Source organism: Triticum dicoccoides, chromosome 6A (assembly GCF_002162155.2).
Source record: "Triticum dicoccoides isolate Atlit2015 ecotype Zavitan chromosome 6A, WEW_v2.0, whole genome shotgun sequence".
NCBI classification, from domain to species: Eukaryota; Viridiplantae; Streptophyta; class Magnoliopsida; order Poales; family Poaceae; genus Triticum; species Triticum dicoccoides.
Genome location: NC_041390.1, coordinates 33,729,024 through 33,737,973, shown reverse-complemented (window position 1 = coordinate 33,737,973; position 8,950 = coordinate 33,729,024).

Genomic DNA, 8,950 nt, shown 5'->3' with positions numbered 1-8,950 from the left:
AGGCCACCCCGAATCCTAGTCGACGAGTAGATCTAGCCCTTTGACTTTCGCCGGGCGGGCTTTGACCGGTGGACTCTTCCACCTGGTTGCGATAGGTCAGCCCATAGCAACATCCCCGAACACGGTTTGAACCCAACCCAACACTAGATTCCCTCCGGTTCCACCGCACCCGCACCTTCCCCCCTCCAAGTGACGGCGGCTCTGCCTTCCGTGGAGGGGGCCACACCATGGAGCCCCAAGACGGGCGTCTACGCATGCCAGAACACTTTCACACATGCATCGGGACCCATGCGATGTTTCGGTAGCATAGCTACACCCCGAAGGCCACCCCGAATCCCCCCTCTAACTAGATTCCCTCCATGTCGACCGTTTCCCCCCTCCGTGACACGGCGGTAGTGACGTCCGTGAGGGGGGCAATCGATATACCATCGGGGCATGTTTTTTGTTTAGATAAGGCACATTTATGTTGTGAAAAAAATACAAAATAATAAATATATAAACTAAAAATAAAAAAATAAATGTATGCCGACGGCAAGGCCGTCGGCATAGCTGCGCACACGGAGCTACGATCCCACGGATCGATGACATGGCATTGCAAGCGGATTGATGACGTGGCAGATAACATGGGTTAGGACTATGCCGACGGCTATGCCGTCGGCATATCTCTGCCACACCACAGGCCCTCACTCCCTCGGATCGATGACGTGTCGACGGCGCGGATCGGTGATGTTAGCAATTCTATGCCGACGGCCTAGCCGTCGGCATAGTTATGCCGACGGCCGCTGTTATCCCCCGTCGGCGTAGTTTTGACGCCGTCAAACGGTCGCCGCTAATCAGGTAGGTGGGCCCTTTCTATGCCGACGGCCTCTTCTATGCCGACGGTCCCCGTAGGCGTACCGCGAGCTGTCCCGACGGCCGTAATATGCTGACGGCCCCCGTCGGCATAGATACACATATGCCGACGGCTATTCTACGCCTACGGCCTGCCCTTGGCCGTCGGCATATGTCCATTTATGTCGACGGGCGCCGTCGGCATAGATGAGGTCGTCGGCAACTAGATAATTTCTGGTAGTGTAGCACAAAGAATTGTAAATTTCTCCAAAGGTAAGTCTTCATAATTAATGGCTTAGTGCAAGATCTGGACAAACATTTTACTTATAGGAAGGAAGGAATAGTTGTAAGATATCATTTATGCCAACCAGACCCAAAAATCATGGGAAATAATCCATAGTATAGAGCTAATAACATTTATCTACTGCAAATTACCATATCCATTGAAAAAGATTATTTGCATATGATCTCTAATCTAGACATAAATACTAAAGCTCACTTGGCATGATCTTTTTAACTGAACTAAACCTCCAAGATCATGTCATCGAATAAATCTGGCATTAACCAAACCATATGTCACACAGCAGCTATGTAGGACTGATGATGCATGTACCTGGGAAAGAGCTACCAGCAGTATGATCTCTAGAAGACCGATTTCAACATATTTCATGACCTACACAGCATACATACTGTTATGTTATTATTATCCCCATTGCTGTCAGCTACAGCCAGATAGAATTCAGAAGTGTAGATCTATGTATGAACAAGATAAAAAGTCTTACACTTGGGAATCGAAGCTTGTAGAGCCTGAATCCGAGGAGCACGATGAGCATCCCGATGACTGCAACATGGCTAATGGAATCATTAACACACACGTGCAAACACGCAGTGAACTCGGGGGAGAGGGAAGCATGACCTTGAGGCGGACGGCAGTGAGCTGATGCACCTAGGTCAGGGCTCAAGAGGGTGCCGCGTTAGACGATGTTGGGCGCCTGCTTGTCAGAGAGAGAGAGAGGTGAACCTGCAGCAGCGACATGGGTGGAGTTGCAGTTCACGGATGTGCAGATGCGTGCGAGGGTGCAGACCGTACCGGGAGGGCCATGGAGTCGTGGGCGAGCTTGTAGTCCTTGTAGAGGAATTAGCCGCCGCCACGCGTAGTAGGCTAGCCACACCCGCAGCATGAACCCCACCCTCCTCCAACTCGCTGCTCCTCCACGGTGTTGAGGTCCCACATGAACCGTCAAGCGCCGCCATGCTTCGCCTGGCCACCTACCATGGACGACATCGAAGATACTGCGGACGGACGTCTCGGCAGCACACGCTCCTCACCACGACATCTAGGACCTCTCCGATGTTACCTGATAGGGCGCTCTCTCGTGTGGTGTGGCGGCCGCCCGTGCTGCCTCTACCGATGACCATGGAGATGAGAGAGGGACGGGATACCGTGGAGAGGAGAAGGGGACGGGAGGGGCGGCAGCTAGGGTGGAAGGGGAGGGGGTGGCGGCTAGGGTGAAAGGGGAGGGGGCGGTGACGGCTCACCCTCGCGTGAGAGGAAGTTGATTGGGGAGAGGAGAGGAAGCCGATTGAGGACAAACCCTGGCGTTGGGCTTTTATACCACGTAGCGAAATTCCGAAAATGGCCTCGGTGGGGTGCTGTATTAACAGGCGGTGGCACGAGATCTTTACATCAGGTGGTAACTATTCATTCCTACAGGAGCTCATCTTTGATCCGACGGCCCATCTCCTTCCACCTCTCGATCCAACACCCAGAATCGCATCAAGCAAACCGATCCGATGACCGAGAGTGCCTGATCGCTGTGAGAGCTCGGTGGAACACTCCTCTCTTATTTCTGGATTTGGAGGGGGGGAGTGGGGCGAACTACGCGGTTACCATCGTTACCATGAAATACCGAACAAATAACGTTCAAAATTTTCAACTGTAATTCAAATTCAAATATTTTGAACAAGTAAAATAGTTAAGGCACTAGCATTTAACAAGAGTGCGCTTATAGCATAGTGGTTGTTAGTCATAGGCTTATGTCCTCAGTGCTAATCAGTAAAGTAGTATTAATATCACAAGACTCCGCACTAGTGGCGGGAGGAGCAATCGGAGTGCCAATAAAATCATTGTTGTTGGTATTTGAGAAATCACATAACTTGGTATTCTCTTGAGCCATGATGACTACACAACAATATTGCACTAAAAACAGATCCGGCAAGAAAACGGCGAACGAAAAAGAGGGGCGAAAAAATGCATTTTTTTATGAAGTGGGGGAGAGGAAAACGAGAGGCAAATGACAAATAATGTAAATTGCGAGGAGATGAGATTTGTGACTAGGAACCTGGTATATGTTGAAGATCCTCCCCGGCAATGGCGCCAGAAAGTTCCCCTTTTGATGTCTGCTAGAACTACGTCGGTATTTCCCAAAAGAGGAAGGGATGATGCAGCACATCGACGGTAGGTATTTCCCTCAGTGATGAAACCAAGGTTATCAAACCAGTAGGAGAACCAAGCAACACAACGCAAATAACACCTGCACACAAATAACAACCACTCGCAACCCGACGTGTTAAAGGGGTTGTCAATCCCTTTCGGTAATGGCGCCAGAAATTGGCACGAGGACGTGAGAAAGTTGTAATAGATTGATAGATCGAACGCCAAATAAAATAAATAGTAATAAAACGCATCAAGGTATTTTTGTATTTCTGGTTTAATAGATCTGAAATAAATGCAACGGAAAATAGACCGCAAAGGCAAATAATATGAGAAAGAGACCCGGGGGCCGTAGGTTTCACTAGTGGCTTCTCTCGAGAAGAAATAGCAAATGGTGGGTGAACAAATTACTGTTGGGCAATTGATAGAACTTCAAATAATCATGACGATATCCAGGCAATGATCATTATATAGGCATCACGTCCAAGATTAGTAGACTGACTCCTGCCTGCATCTACCCACACATCGACCGCTATCCAGCATGCATCTAGTGTATTAAGTTCATGACGAAATGGAGTAATGCAATAAGAACGATGACATGATGTAGACAAGATCTATCTATGTAGAGATAGACCCCATCGTTTTATCCTTAGTAGCAACGATACATACATGTCGGTTCCCCTTCTGTCACTGGGATCAAGCACCATAAAATCGAACCCACTACAAAGCACATCTTCCCATTGCAAGATAAATAGATCAAGTTGGCCAAACAAAACCCCAATATCGGAGAAGAAATACGAGGCTATAAGGAATTGCTACCTCTTGAGCATGCGTTGGTTTTCCCTTGAAGAGGAAAGGGTGATGCAGCAAAGTAGCATAAGTATTTTCCTCAGTTTTTGAGAACCAAGGTATCAATCCAGTAGGAGACTACACGCAAGTCCCTAATACCTGCACAAAAAAATAAGAACCTTGCAACCAACGCGAGAAAGGGGTTGTCAATCCCTTCACGACCACTCGCAGAAGTGAGATCTGATAGAGATAATAAAATAAGTATTTTTGGTATTTTTGTTGTATAGATTGAAAAGTAAAGATTGCAAAAATAAACAGCGACAGAAATAGCACGTTGGCCGGAGATTAATATGATGGAAGATAGACCCGGGGGCCTTAGGTTTCAATAGTGACGTCTCTCAAGATAGCATATTCTACGGTGGGTGAACAAATTACTGTCGAGCAATTGATAGAAAAGTGCATAGTTATGAGAATATCTAGGCATGACCATGTATATAGGCATGGCAAGTAGACCGAAACGATTCTGCATCTACTACTATTACTCCACACATCGACCGCTATCCAGCATGCATCTAGAGTATTAAGTTCATAAGAACATAGTAACGCATTAGGCAAGATGACATGATGTAGAGGGATAAACTCAAGCAATATGATATAAACCCCATCTTTTTATCCTCGATGGCAATAATACAATACGTGCCTTGCTGCCCCTGCTGTCACTGGGAAATGACACCGTAAGATTGAACCCAAAGCTAAGCACTTCTCCCATTGCAAGAAAGATATCAAATCAAACTGATAATTCAAAGAGACTTGCAAAGATGTCAAATCATGCATATAAGAATTCAGAGAAGATTCAAATATTGTTCATAGATAAACTGGATCATAAACCCACAATTCATCGGATCTCGACAAACACACCGCAAAAAGTATTACATCGAATAGATCTCCAAGAAGATCGAGGAGAACTTTGTATTGAGATCCAAAGAGAGAGAGAAGAAGGCATCTAGCTAATAACTATGGACCGGGAGGTCTGTGGTAAACTACTCACACATCATCGGAGAGGCTATGGTGTTGATGTAGAAGCCCTCCGTAATCGATTCCCCCTCCGGCGGAGCGCCGGAAAAGGCCCCAAGACGGGATCTCACGGGTACAGAAGGTTGCGGCGGTGGAAATAGGGTTTCGTGGTGCTCCTCGATGTTTTCAGGGTATATGAGTATATATAGGCGAAAGAAGTAGGTCGGTGGAGCCACGAGGGACCCACGAGGGTGGGGGGCACGCCTACCCCCCTGGGCACGCCCTCCTACCTCGTGGCCGCCTCATTGCTTCCTTGACGTCCACTCCAAAGTCTCCTGGATTGCGTTTGTTCCAAAAACGATTCTTCCGAAGGTTTCATTCCGTTTGGATTCCGTTTGATATTCCTTTTCTGCGAAACACTGAAATAGGAAAAAAGTTAGCAATTTGCACTGGGCCTTTGGTTAGTATGTTAGTCCCAAAAATAATATAAAAATGCATAATAAAGCCCATTAAACATCCATAACAGATAATATAATAGCATGGAACAATAAAAAATTATAGATACGTTGGAGAGGTATCAGCAACCATGCATATAAGAGGTCAAAGAAACTCAGATAACTTTCATGGATATAAAAAGATAGATCTGATCATAAACTCAAATTTCATCGGATCCCAATAAACACATCGCAAAAAGAGTTACATCATATGGATCTCCAAGAGACCATTGTATTGAGAATCCAGTGAGAGAGAGGAAGCCATCTAGCTACTAACTACGGACCCGAAAGGTCTACAAAGAACTACCCACACATCATCGGAGAGGCACCAATGGAAGTGGTGAACCCCTCCGTGATGGTGTCTAGATTGGATCTGGTGGTTCTGGACTCTGCGGCGGCTAGAATTGATTTGCGTCGACTCCCCTAGGTTTTCTGGAATATTGGGGTATTTATAGAGCAAAGAGACGGTCTAGGGGCACCCGAGGTGGGCACAACCCACCAGGGCGCGCCTAGGCCTCTAGGCGCGCCCTGGTAGGTTGTGCTCCCCTCGGAGCACCCCCCAGGTGCATCCTTGGAGCATTAAGTGTCTTCTGATCCAAAAAATTCTCCGTGAAGTTTCGTTGCATTTGGACTCCGTTTGGTATTGATTTCCTGTGATGTAAAGAACATGCAGAAAACAACAACTGGCACTTGGCACTATGTCAATAGGTTAGTACCAAAAATGATATAAAATGACTGTAAAATGATTATAAAACATTCAAGATTGATAATATAGCAGCATGAAACAATCAAAAATTATAGATACGTTGGAGACGTATCACTATCGTACATCCACGTTGGTGGAGACTTCAACCCATGAAGGGTAATGCTTGCCTGAGTCCACGGAGGGCTCCACCCACGAAGGGTCCACGAAGAAGCAACCTTGTCTATCCCACCATGGCCATCGTCCACGAAGGACTTGCCTCACTTGGGTAGATCTTCACGAAGTAGGCGATCTCCTTGGCCTTACAAACTCCTTGGTTCAACTCCACAATCTTGACGGAGCCTCCCAAGTGACACCTAGCCAATCTAGGAGACACCACTCTCCAAAAGATAAAAGACGGCGTGTTGATGATGAACTCCTTGCTCTTGTGCTTCAAATGATAGTCTCCCCAACACTCAACTCTCTCTCTCATGGATTTGGCTATGGTGGAAAAATGATTTGAGTGGAAAGAAACTTGGGGAAGACTAGAGATCAAGATTCTTGTGGTTGAAATGGAATGTCTTGGTCTCAACACATGCATAGGTGGTTCTGTCTCAGAAAATGAATGGTGCAAGTGTAGGCACATTCTGATGGCTATCTCTCTCTGATGGAGAGGAGGGTGGAGGGGTATATATAGCCACCACACAAAATCTAGCCGTTACACACAAAAGATCCAACTCGGTCAGACCGAATATATGAACTCAGTGAGATCGATTTAGTTCAAAATGTGAACGTTAGACTTTTCGGTGGGACCGACATGATCAACTCGGTGGGACCGATGTGCTGGTGTTAGGGTAAAACCTAAACTCGGTTTGACCGATTACACAAAGTCGGTGAGACCAATCTTGGTAATAAGCAAAAAGAGAGTTGGTCAAGCAAACTTGGTGGGGCCGATTGCACATCTCGGTGAGACCGAAATAGTTGCAACAGGCAACAGAGAGTTTGCAAGCCCATCTCGGTGAGACTGAGATCCCATTGATGAGACCGAACTGATTAGGGTTTCTGGCCGTGTCTATGTCAAGTGAATTCGGTGGCGCCGGATGAATCAAATCGGTGGGGTCGAGTTTGACTTTAAGTTTTGGACATATTTGGAATTGAGAAAGTGGTTGAGGGCTTTGGAGCATATCATTAAGCACTTTGAGCAAGTAGACCATTAAGCAACACCTCATCCCCTTTTAATAGTATTGGCTTTTCCTATGGACTCAATGTGATCTTGGATCACTAAAATAGAAATGAAGAGTCTTGAGCTTTTGCCAATCTTTGTCCTTAGCATCTTCAAGGGGTTCCACATCCTCTTGTCCATGTCACGCCTTTATTGAACTTTTCTGAAATATACTTAGATAAAAATATTAGTCCAACAAAAGATATGTTGACATTAATTACCAAAATCGCCCAAGGAGCACTTGTGCTTTCATCCTGGAGCAAGAACTAACTATTGTGCAAACATCTTATAAAGCAATGCTACTATTAGATGGAGACTCTTGGTGTGCAAACATCTTTTATTCAAAATAACACTTCAGCAGGAAAAAAAACGATGGGCGTTATAAATCGAAAACTCACATGGGGACGCACCTGACAAGCCTTGTCCAAACGCTTGATTGCCTCGCGATTCGCAAAGTAGTTGAATCCTGCGCAAGGGTACAGTAAGTTTAAAGTTTCAACATTGAAACTGACGTTTTTTGCATTTGAAAAATCTAATTATCTTGCTCGCTTGTACCAAGTCTCAGAGATAAAATTTTGAGATTTTTTTGGTTGGTAGACACAAAATACTTGATTTTTATCGATCGCTCGTACTAAATTTTGACATTGATTTTTTTAAGTAATCAAAATATATTCAAAATGGATCTTATAAGAAATGGTGCTCATGAGGAACACGAATATGAAAATAAAACTTAATTGGGAATTTCCGTTTAGAGTGAAAGATATAGAACTTTGAAAATCGGAAGCCGGAATAAAAAGCCCGCACCAGGGACTTGCATGCCCCGCGACTCTTGTGCCCTAAATCCTCACTCCGTTATAGATAGCATATGACCCGATACAGAAAAAATGAATCGACATACATAACCAATGAACGAGGTGCTTGATGGAAAAAAAAAACCAACAAACCAGGGCTCAATCATGAACACACCATTGTCACTTTATCTATTGTTGCCAGCATTGTTACTCAATCAATGATAATATTCAAGATGCGGTCTGGTCAATATTTCCTTCAATAAGCTCACCCACCATACATGGAGTATATACAAATGCCTAATATATGCCATTTGAATGGCCATAGTAGTTACTTTTTGGGCTTGGGCATGAGTTGCCAAGATGATAGCCCACCACTTTGTCAAATAGACAACTTCCTTGTAAGGATGTAATCCAAGAATATCGAAGTGTTTGGGGTATTCATCGGCATCAAATTTAATGTGTAAATAATCATCATTGTCAGAATCCCAGTCAAATCTCTCTTTCGGCAAAGCAGCAGGTCGGGCGTGAGCACGAGCAGCAACAGGTCCAGAATCAATAGTCATTAGTTTCTGGACCTGCCCTTCTCGTCGTCAAGGGCATAAGAGCTAAGAAGAAGCGGCCCAAGCGCAGCCTTCCCTCGCTCAAGCGGATGCGTCGGCGCCTGGCCACATCCAGAATCAACATTATCCACTC